The sequence below is a fragment of the Ochotona curzoniae genome, unplaced genomic scaffold (assembly GCF_017591425.1).
Source record: "Ochotona curzoniae isolate NIBS_2020 unplaced genomic scaffold, NIBS_Ocur_1.0 contig_883, whole genome shotgun sequence".
NCBI classification, from domain to species: domain Eukaryota; kingdom Metazoa; phylum Chordata; class Mammalia; order Lagomorpha; family Ochotonidae; genus Ochotona; species Ochotona curzoniae.
In genome coordinates, this window is record NW_024466599.1 from 21,170,186 (window position 1) to 21,185,162 (window position 14,977).

Genomic DNA, 14,977 nt, shown 5'->3' on the forward strand with positions numbered 1-14,977 from the left:
TTAGATGTAATATATGTGTTTATGTTTTATATGTGTTCTATATAATTGAGAGGGATAGAGAGAGAGAGAGAGAGATGTGCTATTGACCCCTTCTCACTCCAAATGCCTTCAGTAGCTGGGGCTGGGCCAGCTGGAGCCAGGAACCAAGCACTCTGTTGACAGTGTTGAGGCAACACGGGTTCGCTGAGTGTAGCCAATGGAACACTCTGGCACAGTGTTGGTACTGGGGAGGCTGTGCATGTGTGAGATCACAGAGTACCTAGAACCCCCCTGTGCTGCTCAGTTTTGCTGTGAACCTAAAACTTCTATAACAAAGTGTATTAAAGAAAAGATGAGATGCCAGTGCTCGTTTCCTGATGGACTGTAAAAGGCCCCTTCTAGCTCTCTCTCCTCTGGTCTCTGAACTCCTTCCTGCTAACAGTAGTCAACAGTGAGATGACATTGAGTGCAAAGTGCAGAGGAAGGAATTCCTGCAAGAAGAAATGCTGGCTGCATTAAGGTACATGTTGGTTGAAAAAGCCCAACGATGTTTCCTGTTTTCTCTCCTGAGCAAGGGCCAGCAGGGGGAAAGGGTGTTCTGGAAATCTCTACACCTGCCACCTTCTGCTTCCTTGAGTGAGGAGAGAATGGTCTTCTTGGAGCAGATCTAGAGGCCAATGTCACCTTCAAATGAAAGTGCCTGGATGATCGCAGAACATCCTGCTGAAGGGGAATGGGTCAGCAATCTTCAGGCTCCGAGATCAGGCAGCAGAGGGATCCTGTGCTGAGGGTAGGGGAGGAGCTGTCCCAGTGGCCCTGTGTCATGGGGCCAGACCAAGAGAAGGGGTTACCACCCCTCATCCCCCAGCATCCTGCATCTTCCCCGCCTGCTCATGCGCAGATCTGCCTCTATGTATGCACTTGGCATATATTTCTTAGTATTTGACTTGAAGTCTGATTGATGCTCATCAAGAGTCTGAGGAGCAAAAGCAGATGGGAAGGAGTGACTTCAGATATCTCCAGCAGCCCCCACCCTGCGACTGCTATCTGCACAGAATAGACACGATCCTATCTCTTGCTTATGATCTAGGGGCAAAATCCATGGACTCTGGTTAAGAGTTCAACACTGGGATGCTCCCTCCCTGTTAACTGTTTTACCTGTGCTTGCGTTTTTAATGTGCCATGACTAGCAACTCTGTATGAGAACCTAGTACAGAGATGAGGAGCAGGTGCTGGGGTAAGTTGCCTAAGGTTGCAGAGTTCAACTCGAAAGGAAGGTCTGAGGGGTGCTGGTGTAGGGCTGGTGTTCAGGACAGCTGGCGCTTGGTGGCTCTCAGTGCCCTGCCCCTGAGTACACTGGGCTGAAGTAAGGGAAAGCAAACTACAGAGACAGAAAGATCAGGGGCTACAGGGGCTGGGGACATATAGGGGCCGGCAGGGCTGGGGGACAGGGAGGGTTGGCAGGACTGGAGGAGAGGAAGGGCCTGTAAGGGCTGGTGTACAGGGAGGGCTGCCAGGGCTGAGGGACAGAGAGGGCCGGCAGGACTGGGGGACAGTGAGGGCCACCAGTGTTGGGGGACAGGGAAGCCAGGGCCAGGGGACAGGGAGGCTGGTAGGACTGGGGGCCAGGGAGGGCCAGCAGGACTGGGGACAGGGAGGGTCACTAAGGTTGGGGGAGAGGAAGGGCCACCAGGGCTGGGGGACAGGGAGGGCCACCAAGGCAGTGAAGAGCACTGGGAGCTATAAGAGCATGGTGCATGATACTATTCCGTTGGATCCATGTCAATTATTCAGCAAATGACAAGGCTTTTGTAAGCAATAAACTGAAAAGAGGACCTATAAATATAGGCAGCTTTTTAAAAACAAAACAAAACCCTTTTATAAGTTGACATTTCAAACTAAGAAAACATCACAAATTTATATTCTTGTAAATATTCATATTTAGACTAGGATTACCAAAAATGTTCACCAATAGAAAATATTTTTAGAGCTTCCCCAAAATATTTACTCCTAAGCAGCCGCACATTCGTTTTTACAGCGCTGCTGTCATTCTGAAATGTCCAGACAGCCTCTGCAGGAACAGAAAATCACAATAAAACTTTTTGTTTAATCATACACACACACGCGTGCACGCACACACACACACACACACACACACACACACACACACACAAAACAAGAGAACTTCGTTGGGCTCTTGTAGAAAATGTTTGGTATGCATTTGTCACAAGCACCCCTGCTTTCCCCATCCACTGAGCACCCTTGGAGTGTGGATCCTCTGATCTGCAAGTAGCAGGCCGCCTGCAGGTCATCCGCACACCAGCCCTGGAAGGGAGACTTGACGTAAGCAACTGAGCTGTGGAGTAAGAGACACTGGTGTGGGCCTTGAGTTCCAAGGTAAAGCCTTGAGGGCCAGGTCAGCTGCCAGGGGGTGGTATTGGTCTGAGAAGCAGAGGTAGCTGATACTGATGGGTAGAGAATGAAGTGGATGGCTGGAGAAACATTCTGGTGTGTGTATGAGAGAAAGACTGGCTTCTAGAGTCTCTCTCTTCCATCTCCCTTTGCAAGATCTATGTTCTGCTTTACATTTCCCCAGATTATTGCTCTCAGGCCTGTACTCGGTACACCCTGTGCACCGTGGCAACTTGGTTTTGCTTCCAGTGGGTTCGGACGTGCAGGATGAGCACCCATCCCTGGCCGGAGCAGGCCTGGTTCCTGGTGCCTGGGGAGGGAACCTGATGGCACCACTAGTAGAATGTGCAATGGTGACTTCTCTGTATTATCCAGTTGGGTTTCTTCAAGAGAATTATTAAGAGCTTAGAAGTGAGGTTTTCTATTTTTTTTTTTTTCCTTCAGTATTTCCTAAGTGCTGCCCATCTTCCTTCAAGGAATCCAAGCATATGAGGTGTTTTCAGAAGATTCGTGGAAAATACATATGATGAAAAAAATGTATGATTTCAAACTTTTTGCACTAAAGTAAACTTTAAAAAAATATGTATTTGAAAATGCAGAATTACAATAGAGAGAGATGGAGGGAGGAAGGGAGAGAGATAAAGACTTGCATCTGCTGGTTTATTCCCCAAATGGCCACAGCAGACGGGGCTGGGCGGGGCCAGAGCAGGAGCCAAGAGCTTCTTCCAAGGTCTCCCAAGTGGGTCAGGAGCCCAAGCACTTAGGTCATTTTCTGCTGCTTTCCCAGGCACATTAGCAAGGAGCTGGATCAGAAATGGAGCATCTGGGTCTCACACTGGCTCCCGCAAGATACCAGCATCACAGGCAGAGGCTTAACATAATATACCACAATATTGAGCCCCACAGATTAATGTTTAGCCCTGAAAACATGGAAAATATGGAAGAGATTAAATAAGAAGACAAAACCTTACTTGGATTATCTACGGTTAGGTATTGTAAACAGTTCCTTTTCATGTATAATTATTATCTACTTTATAGATATATAATATTACCTGTACACAAATTTGTGATGATGCTTGAAAAAGTTCATGGAAAATACAATTAAGAGGTAAGTTTATTTTGATACCAAAACCTTGGAATCCATGCATAACTTTTTCAAGTGCTGTAGTATCCACAAACTCCTCAGGGATTTTTCAGATGCTTGGGTTGCAAATAAAGCAAAATAAACTTACCTTCTAATTCCATTTTCTCATAAACTTGTCAAAATGTCTTTGTCAAGTTTACGCACATACATGTTTACAGGTTCATATTTGGGACTGATTTGTTTATATAGTTCTGAATCTCACTGTTTCTCCTGATTCTTATGTATTCCCAGCCATGAAAATGCATGGAGAACATCACTTTAATGTGTCATTTAAAAGAAATGCCATGGGCCCGGCGCGGTGGCGCAAGTGGTTAAAGGTCCTCGCCTTGCACGCCCGGGATCCCATATGGGCGCCGGTTCTAATCCCGGCAGCCCCGCTTCCCTTCCAGCTCCCTGCCTGTGGCCTGGGAAAGCAGTCGAGGACGGCCCAAAGCTTTGGGAACCTGCACCCGCGTGGGAGACCCGAAGAGGCTCCTGGCTTCGGATCGGCATAGTATCGGCCCGTTGCGCTCACTTGGGGAGTGAATCATCGGACGGAAGATCTTCCTCTCTGTCTCTCCTCTCTGTATATCCGCCTTTCCAATGAAAAAATAATAAAAATAAATCTTTAAAAAAAAAAAAAAAGAAATGCCATGATTTAACCTCATTAAAATTTAATATTGAACTTTCCTGCTATTTCAGTGGATTTTTAAAAAATTTGTTTATTTTGGTTTTTTGTCATCCTACGTAGCGCTATCACGGTCACCTGGGCCCTACTTGTTCACAAGGCGACTGGCCTACAGAACATCGCACTGAAAACTTTATCTCTTAAAGATACCATAACTCAAGGAAAGAAAAGTTTATTTTTGTGCCAGATGTGGGGCCGGGAAAGCGCTGCTTTTGTGTCACGGGTGCTGCTCGCTGACATCCAGGCTGGCCTCTATGAGGAGCCACGTTCAGGATTCAGGGGACCTTGCTGAACTGCTCAGAGCCCTCCCTTAGCTCTGTGGGTGGGTAGGACTGGTGCTAAAGAGGAGAGGCAGGCTGGAGAGGCAGTCCGGTGGCAGGTACCCTCTCCGCGGGAGATTTGTACCCTCCCAGCTGGGAGTCCTGCCAGGAGCCGGGAAGCAATGTTCCCGAAGCCAGTACATTTGATTTTTGCTCTTGGCTGGGATTCAGAGCAGAGACAAGCAAACCCCCATGTGGGCCAAGGTGAGCCCGTCTGGTTGAGGTCCTTGTGCTAAATGGATGAAGAGAGAAAGGCAGAGTAGAGCATCAAGGGCGCAAGGGCTTCTGAGATGAGAGAGAATCCAGGCCACGGACAGCCTGACAGTCCGCTCTGTCCAATGCAGCCTTAAACCCCCACAACAGTTGCCCCAAGGCCAAGGCTGGCCCCTTCCTTTTAAAAGGAAGAAGGAAGAAAACCAGGATCCACTGGAGATTTGCTATGTGCCAGGTACCTTACAGGACAAAGGAGGCTTACAAGTATTCTCACTGTTAAAAGTGACGGAGCCAGAGTCCCCATCTCAAGGTTATGGGGCTAATTAATTAAAGAGCTGAGACTAGAATTTGGTTCTTAGAATCCCTGGGTACCAAGCTAGGTACAGTAGAGAAAAGATCATCAATCCTTGGTTTCCTTTAAGCTCTGATTCATGTGAATATTGGCCTTGGCTTTCCACTCCTGTGAAATAGGTGTCTGTCTCACTCGCACGGTTCCTGTTAAGGAGCAACAGGGAGAAGGCAAGCAAAGGGCCTAGTTTCCTGCTGGGCCCACAGAAGAGCCCTCTAAAAGCAGTTTAAAACCTGCCACCTCTGCTTCTGTCACCTGTTGTGGGAGCCCTGACTGGGTCGCAGGGATGTCTGGGACATATCGGTCACCTCCCCAGCATGCCCACAGTGTTCCTGTTCTCCCCAGCAGGCAGGTGCCAGGCACTCTGGCTTTTGTCTCTGAGAAGCAACCCGACAGGAGCATGAACAAGAAGGCTCGGGATGCTAAATCGGCTCCTGTGACCCAGACGCAGAGGGCACAAGGCCGGGGCTGGAAGCCGCACTTGGGGAAGGTGACTGGTGAGGTGCCTCTAAACAGTGGCCTATATCTCTGCGATGCCTCATCTTGCTTCTCCCTAAAGGTCTCCCTGGGCTCCAGGGCTCTGTCGGTCCCCGGACATTTTCAGAGGCTGGGGGCGCTGGCTTGAACCCTCTTGTGTCCCTTCCCCAGCCAGTCAGCCCTAGGGTTCCCTTTAAAGGCCCTGGATGGAGCAGAACCACCTCCAACAGGGGCCGCAGGGGAACAGCTGAGTGGAGCCACTTCCCAGTTCGCCTGGGAAATGTTTCGTTTTCTATTTGCAGAATCACAGATGTTGACTTCTGTTCTGTTCCTCTCTCCCTCCGGGCCTCCAATCAGTAGTGACAGCGATTTCATTTCTTTTTTTATTTTTCCTCCTTTTCCCCATAAAGAGAAAATGTCAAAAGGGCTCAGAGAGGTTTTGAAAATATTGGCAGAGTTACACACTGGCTCCTAGAGTGAGAAAGAAGAGGCGTAGCCCTCTATGCCTGAAGCTCGTTCTGTCGTCAGACACACGCTGGGCTGGGTGCCCTTTAAGGCAGCGTTTCCTAAAGCGTGGTGTGTTTGTGAATCTCCCAGGGATCATGTGAGGGTGCAAATCAGCCTCTGGGGGTGCTGCTGGGCTGCTCGGAGGGGGTCATGTGGTCAGGGCAGGTGTCTGAGGCCTAGGTGTGGAGGCCCTGCTGTGCGTCCAGCTCTCCCTGGCGGCACTGTGGTGCTGGGAACTGCAAGCTCTCCCCTCCTACTCCCAGTCTTTATGCAACTGGCTCTTTGCAGGCAAGATGCTGGCCCAGCAAGCTTCTCTCAGACGCTTTCATCTAATTAAACCCAAATGTAGATTTGTATCACGCTTGCTCTATTTAAACAGAAGGACTTTCAATTGTGTGCTGATTGCCAAAGAAGGCAGCATATGAATATTCTGGGGCAAATGTGGGAATCCCAGGACTTATGTCTCTTATGCCAGTCCCTCCCCCTTGGCTTTTTTCTCTAAGTGACTTTCAGCTCAGTGTGTCTTTTATAAACAATGACATTCAGTTCAGACATTATAATGTGTCATCGTGGCATTACATGCTGTTGCACAAAGAAGCAACCTCTGAATACCCAGTGGAGACTACTCTATCACTCCAAGTTACTTTATTTAAAAAAAAAAATTCAAGGGCCTGTCAAAATGGCTCAGTTAGCTAAATCTTCCCCTTGCACACGCCAGGATCCCATATGGGCACTGGTTTGTGTCCTGCCTGCTCCACCTCCCATCCAGCTCCTACAGCCTGGGAAAGCATGGTCCAAAGCCTTGGGACCCTGCACCCACCTGGGAGACCTAGAAGAAGCTCCTGGCTTTGGATTGGCTCAGCTCCAGCTGATGCAGCCACTTGGGGAGTGAACCAGCAGATGGAAGATCTTTCTGTCTCTCTTTTTCCTCTGTCTCTTTCTCTCTCTCTGGATCTGTCTTCCCAATAGAAGTAAAGATTTTTTTTAAGAAAGAAAAATTCAAGTTCTATGTATTCTGTGCACTTGGGGTCGACTCCAAGAAAACACATCTTATGATAACTTAAACCTAATGGATACATATTATGTGCTAGAAGCTGATGTCAGGTCTCCAAAGGGGTTACTTCAAGAAACGAACTCTTTCTGGGCATTTGTAAACATTATTTATTCGAAAGGCAGCATGAGACAGAAAGAAAGACAGAGACAGAAAACTCTTTTATCTTGTGGTTCATCTCCTAAATGGCTACAACGGCTTGGCTGCGCCAGGCCAAAGGCAGGAGCCAGGAGTTCCATTTTGGTCTTCCACACAGTGTTAGAAGCACAGGTGATTGGGGCATCCTCTGCTGCCTTCTCAGGTGCATCATCGGGGAGCTGGATCAGAAGTGGAGCAGCTGGGACTTGAACTGACCCTGTGATATAGGATGCCTGTGTTGCAAGCAGTTGCTTATCACGCTATGCAACAAGACAGGCTCCTCTTTCTGGGCATTTAACTATAGAAGCGTGGTTATCAGAGATTCAGTCTTAAGTGGTCTGAAGGAGGATTAGGGCATTAAAAACCCATTTTTATGCTGCCAAGATGATTCTTCTGTATACACAAGTATAATAACCACTGTATGAAATGATACGAAGCTTCCTGACTTCAGGCTATCCATTGCAATCCAGCACCTGTCACCTGCCAGGCACGGCATAAGGCTCAGGAAAACGAGTGAACAAGGCATAGTTACTGCCCACAGGCTTGTGGAGTTTGGATGGGGAAGAGTAACAAACAAAACAAAACCTGGGGCTGGTGTTGTTGTACAGAGAGTAAACTCACTTCCTGTGATGCCACTATCCTATATGGGTACCAGTTTGAGTCTTGGCTATTTCTCTTGGACCCAGCTCCCTGCTAATGACCTGCTAAAAGCAATAGAAGACGGCCTAAGTGTTTGGGTCCTTGCCACCCATGGGCACGTGCGGCCATCTGGGGAGTGAACTGCAGATGGAAGATTCTCTCTCTCTCTGTCTCTCTCTCTCTCACACACACACACTCTCTTAGTAACCCTGCCTTTCAAATAAACAAATATGTGTTAAAAACACAACAGAATTAATTATATCTGGAGGCTCCACAAGTGGTAAAACAGATCTGTTGCCTCTATGAGGAGTTTTTAAAGGTTTGTGGAAAATGGAATTGAAGTTCACTTTGGTACAAAGAATTTGAGGGGTCGACAGAAGGTCCACGAAAAATACATGAGAAAAAAAAAAACTATATGTAGCTTTTAAACTTTTTTTCAAAATAAACGTATCCTTTACTTTCCTTTTCCACAAACGTTTTGACGTCCCCTGATCTGTACACAAATAAAGAGTTGGGCTTCAAGGGTTCCCTTTGATGATAATGCCCAGATTCCCCAGTATTGCTTTCTGGCACCCCTCTTCCCAGAAGGCCTAGAACGTGGCTCATACGGGAACACCCTGAGCTGCAGGGTAGGAGCTGGGCTCTCAGGCTTAGATATTGGAGAGCATGGACAGGGCTGGGGTAGAGGAGTAGGGTGTGTGGTTCTACTGACTGCATGGATTTCTTAGTGCAGAAGCACACACACAACCCTCCCATGGCACCAGTTGAGGATTTGGTGTTTCTCAGCATCGCTTCTACTCAAACATCCAGGAAGCAGCTCAAGGCAGTCTGCTCCTGCTCTCCAAGGTGGTGGCCTTCCTCCCAGATGCTCTCAGCCACTCCCCATGCTGCTTTAAGCCCAAGCCTTACCTGGACTCACCTGCCCCAAACATTTCATACAGAGAATGAATGACTCAAGAACTCTTGCACTGTGAGATAAGAATTCTACTCCCAGAGACAGGCCAGCGTTGGGAGAGTGCAAGAAGGAGCTATTTCAGGATGTGTAAGCCCAGACAGACCTTGATCTAAATCAATCCACTGAAAAGTAGAGGATTTAGGTAGATTTAGTGTATGTCTCCCCCCGCGCCCTTCCCTGAGTGTTCCTTGGCCTCTCCTTGGGGACTCAGCTGGTGTGGTCAGAAGTACTCCGTCATATGGATGGGCAGCGAACAAGTTCCCAGGCAGAACTAGCGAAAGAGGGATGGCCTGGAGATGGTCCCCTCTGCATCTGGCCTTCAACTCCCCCTGAGTCCTATGACTCTGAATCCAGGAGGGCCTCCTGCAAGTGGAGGAACAGGGATTAACCCTCCACAACTAAGGGCAACAACAGGCACCCCTAGGACTCCTACTGACTCCAGTTCTGCCACACTCTCCAATACGTCCTCTTTCTCAGTCCATACCTCCCATTCCCAGCGGGAAACATTTTTAAACAACTTCACAATCTGTATTCTGTTAGGCAGAAGAGCTGACAAATCCTCGGGATGATAATCTTCAAGACAGAAACACATCTCAAGGTAGAAACGGGTCCAGTGGACTTGGAAGGCTGGGTTGTCTCTGGCAATGCCCAGATTCACCAGCAGGGCGCAGACGCCTGCTGCTCTCTCTCTAGTGGGCTTTCTTCCACCCTGTTAAAGTGAGTGGAGTTCTGGCAGCTGCTGCTTAAGAACAAAAGCTGGAGTGCTATGGCGGGGTGGGCTTAAGAACAAAAGCTGGAGTGCAGGGTGGGGTGGGCATCTGAGAGCAGAGGTGAGGGAAGGTGAGCTGTCAGTATTGCGAGCTGCACCAAAACAGAAACAAACAAAAACCATGAAGTTGTCCCAAGACTAAGAGGCAGGAAAGACCCCAGCCCAGATTTCTGGAGTTAGCTGGGGGTATTCACTACTGCATCCTAGCCTATTATTATCCTATACCTGCTTCTGCACCCTTGAAGATGGGGACACCTGCTTGTAGGAAGAATGCAAGGTTAGGGTAAAAGCCATTGACCTCAGGGCATCTCCTTCAGTTTCCATTGCTTCAGAAGGGTTGCCCATCCACAGGGGCCTTGAGCCCAGTTGTGCAACAGCCAAGGGGATTGAGGTGCAAGGATGTGGCCCAGCTTCCCTCCCCTCCACACCCTCTCCCTGCCAGTGCCAGGGCTGGATCCACAGACTCCTCTCTCACACTTGGCAAGTACAGAGCTGAGAAGGCCACTGGTCCAGATGCCTGTAGTCCCAGCAGGGCTCCTGTCTGATCTGCCATGTGACAGCAGCCAGCACGCTCTGGTTCTTCCCGGCAGCCTGCTGGCGGGGCCTCTGTAGTTTTTGTTCATGAGGCCAACAATTCTCAGAAACAGGCAGAATGGAAACTGTTCAAAACCTGTTTTTGTAAGACAAAGGAAAGGCTCAACGAGCTTAGCTAGCTGATCCATCCTGATGGCCCATGTAGGTGACAGGGACCCAAGAACTAAGGCGGACTTCCTCTGCCTTCCAAGGCATATTAGCAAGGACCTGGATCTGAAGTAGAACAGCTAAGGCTCAAAGTGGCACTGCAATATGGGATTCTGGTATCTCACACAGCAGCCTCATCTACTGCACCACCAAGTCCTGCCAATTCTTTGTCATCTTGTTAGCCTATATTTTTTGTTGTGCCTTTGGCTTCCTGCAATATTTAATGCATAATGTCATCATTTTTCCTTTTCATAAATCTCATCAGATGCTTAGTAGGCCACTTTTTAAAATCCCTTCAGAAAGCAGGTTGTCTAACGTCTTCTTGTTGCTCTGGGATCTGTCCTTATGTGTGTATTTTCTGTTCTTCTCTTTCCTTTGGGTTTATTCTGAGGCTTTTCCCCACTAGATTCCTTATATTTAAAAATTGGTTCCAGAGATGTTTCAACAAGAGGTTTAGAGTCTCATATACCCAATAATATTTTTATTTTAATTTTATTGAATTAATACTTTGGCTATAAAATGCTGGGTTTGAAGTTCTTTTCCATCAGCACTTTAAAATACTAGAGTGCTTGAAAAAGTTCCTGGAAAATGTGCATGATGAAACACTTATCCATGGATTTCAAAAATAGTTTGCACCAAAATAAATGTGCCTTTCCATTTCAGTTTTTGCATGAACATTAGATGTTTTCAGAATTTTTTGTCATAAATGTTCTTAAATTGTACTATATTATGTTTAATTCTTTTTTTATATATCTCTCTCTTTTGACATTAGGAATGTTTTCTATGTGAAGTTTTATATTTTTTTCAGCACATTTTCAAGTATATCATTCATCTGTTACTTGTTTTTCTTCTTGGCTCCAAACCCAGTGGTCCTGCGCTTTATTTTCTACAGGGTAAGGGAACATGTTTTGTTGTTGTGTTGTTGTGTTTTTGTTGTTGTTAAGGGACAATTGTATATTTATACTATCACTTACCAACTGTACCAAATGATCAACTTAGAAATGGGCTTGCTGTGGAACTATTGCATTTCATGTCCCATTGCAGTTGCTTTGGCAGAGCCAGATCAGATGGTTTCAAGGGTCTTGTATGGCCCACTGGCTGGATTTTTTCCACCCCGGTAGGTACTGCCTCTGATCACCACACTGCCCAAGGCAGGGATGGGCATGAGGGCCCACTTTGTACTGAATGGACAGAATGAAGGCATGGAATGTGGACACAGGGCGGGAGCAGGAGGTATGGTGGGACTGGAGCAGGGCCCAAGTGTGACTGGACTGTGCACCCACGCCCAGCAACATGACCTCTGTCCAGCTCTCTTGAGCAGCATGTGCATGGGGCAGCCAAGTTGGCCCTACCCAGCCCAGCCATGAGATACCGACCTGGGGTAAGTGGCAGTGTTTACTCAACCAAGCTGTCCATCTGAGCTGTTGCACCTGAGGACTGTGGGCAACCCTGAAGTTGGGCTAGTCTCACCTGCTGTCTTCCTCCTTGGCTCTCAGTTTTCTCATCCATAGCTTGGGACCAATAGTACTAGTGTGTCTATCTCCAGGGCTGCTACTTTGTGTGTGAGCATGTTGGGAGTGTGGGCTCTGTGAGGCAGGTCACACCACGGGGGAGTTTAGTGCCTGGAGATACTCGCCCTGGAGCGAGCAACAAAATCCCCCTTGGGGATGTGGACTTCTTCCCAGAGGGGTGCCAGGTCTGTCTCCCACAGCTCTGTGCTGGTTGGCTTCTTAGAAAAGAACTTGGTGGAGAGAGTAATGGTCAGAGCCAGCTCTCTGGCAGAGGGGGAAGCAAGACCCTGCTGGCAATGCCAGCTAGCCCGGGGCCTCCAGTGAGACTATGTTTCCTGTAGTCTCCCAGTCTCCACCCCATAGGGCCCCACACGCTGGACACCTCCTGCGCCCTGTATCTGGCAGAGATTCCTTTGCTGCCTCTGTACCTGACAGCCCTTCTCTCTGCTGGGAGAATCCGAAGAAACACCTCCCTGGTTCCCCAGGTACACATTCCTTCCTGGGAAGTCCCTCCCCTGGACCCAGGCGGTCTGGTCTCCAAGGTCATCACTGTCAGCTTCCCGTAATCGCCACTCCCAGCAACCTTTGTGTCTTTATCCTATCACTATTTTGTACCATCTCTTTCGATGTTATTTTTGAAGTTTGATGGTCTCCCAATGTTGCCGCCTTTCTGCTCTTCTCTTAATGGGAGCCTCCTGTGTCTGTGGAAGCTATGTGCTGAGCAGCTTCCAGCAGGAGGTAGGGAGTTAGGCTGATTTTGGGTGCTCTGGACTCATTGATTCTGTGAACTTGGCAGTATAGCTAACACTAAGCAAGCATCACCTGGGATCCTTGATCAAGGATGCAGATGGTAGGTGCCTTTCTGATTAATGAGTAGAGTGCTAAGCAGTAAGTTCCTCAATTGGTTGGAACGATTTGAGTCACTTGGTTATTGCCTAAGATTGAACACTCAAACTAAGCACATGTCCAGGGTGCTGCACATGGCCTGTCAGTAATGATTGTGATAGATAACACGTATGAGGCACCCGGGATGCCCCAAGTACATTCATTCACTCATTCATTCATTCATTCATTCATTCACTTGTTTTCCACCATTGAAATTTTTTCATCTCTATGCTACAGCAGGGGAAGCTGAAGTCATTTGCCCAAGATCAGAGTTGGGAAATGCTAGAGCCTGGACTATTACCCACTCCACATACTCTGTCTTGGAGTCCCGAGGGGAGCACTGGACACACATCCCCAAGCAGTTGTGTCTATGTTTCTTTCCAGAAGACGGCCAGAGCTCTTTGCATTCCCCTCCTGTTAACTCTAACACTCCTGTTAGAGAGAGTTAGTTCAATTTCTGCATGCTTGGCAGAGTTAGGAAGAGGAGGAGACTTTTGAAACAGATGAATGACAGTACAAGACATTGTCACAAAGTTCACAGGAAATGCAGGAACTGTGCATGCGTGTCGACGTTTTTTTGCACTGACATGAATGTATCTTTCAATTCCATTTTTCCAAAACTTTTCAAAGTACCTTCATGTAATAAAAGACACTGAAGCCACACCAAGGCACAGGAAGTAAGGAATGCATGAGTTGAAATAAAAAGAACTGGAGAAGGACAAGAGGCAAAACCTGGGAGTCTTACGAAGGGTTTAGGATTCGTAAACACTTGGTTGCTCAAGGAAAATGAACACAAAGAAAGAGTATCCAAGGAGTTAGTGCTTCCCAAATTAGTTGATAGGACTGTAATTGAAATCCAGCAGTATTTTTCGTGTTGTTGTTTTTGCTTTGTTCTGCTTTGTGTTGAACTAGACAATCTGATCTTCAAATTCCCTTGGAAGAGCAAAGGGCCAAGAATAACTGAGAAACAATTTTGAAAAAGTACAAGGTGGAAGAACTTGTCCTACCAGATATCAACATTTATTGTCAAAATATTTAGCAAAGAAGACAGCGTAGGACGGGCTCCAGAAACACTGATGGAGCAGACCAGAGAGCCACCCAGGGCCTGCCCTAGTTGGGAAACCACACAGGGCAGAGGTGACATCACAGTCAGCATGCAAAAAGAGTGGTCTGTATGATAAATGAGTGCAAGACTTTAAAACACAAGATGGAGATACAGGAAAATTCTTCTTGATGTTAAACGAAAGAAGGATTTCTCTAAAAAAAAATAAATAAATAACATCAGGCCCAGGGCATGGTAGTCTAGCAGCTAAAGACCTTGCCTGGCACACGCCAGGATCCCATATGGGTGCCGGTTCTAATCCTGGTGGTCCTGCTTCCCATCCAGCTCCTTGTTTGTAGCCTGGAAAAACAGTTAAGGACGGCTCAAAGCTTTGGGACCTTGTACCTGCAAGGGAGACCTGAAAGAGGCTCCTGGCTCCTGGCTTTGGATCAGCTCAGCTCTGGCTGCTGTGGCCACTTGGGGAGTGAATCATTGGATGGAAGATCTTCTCCTCTGTCTCTCCTTCTCTCTGTATATCTGATTTTTCAGTAAGAAATATAAACTGCACACACCATGGCAAGAGTGGGCATTTGTCCTAGCAGCTAAAGTTCTGTTTAAGACTATCATCTCTCATGTCAGGATATCTGAGTTTGACACCTGCCTCTGCTTCTGATTTCAGCTTCCTGCCAATGCAGACCCTGGGGGGCAGGCAGGGTAGCTTGGGTCACCAACTCCTGCCAGCCACGTGGGATACCGGATTGAGCTCTTGGCACTTGGTCTCGGGCCCTACTGGGGAGCTGTTTTTGGGGATTAAAGGCTCTCTCTATAACTATAAAATAAAATTTAAAAACACAGACGATAATAATCAAAAGAAGTTCTAAGTTTTGATTATGTTAATATTTGCTCCTAACAAAGGCATCATAAAAAATGTAGAAAGCCATACAACCTAGGCAATAAAATTTGCAGTGAATCTAAGATATAAAAATACCTCTCAGATAAAATAAAAATAACATCCAAGGAGGAAAAAAAAATGGGAAAAGAATATAAAATGATCTATCATGGAACATACCCAGAAGGCCAATAAAATATAAAAAGATACTTAGTATTGCTATTAATCAAAGAAATACAAACCCAAGCACTAGTATGATACCATTCCTACCAGATTAGCAGCAATGAAT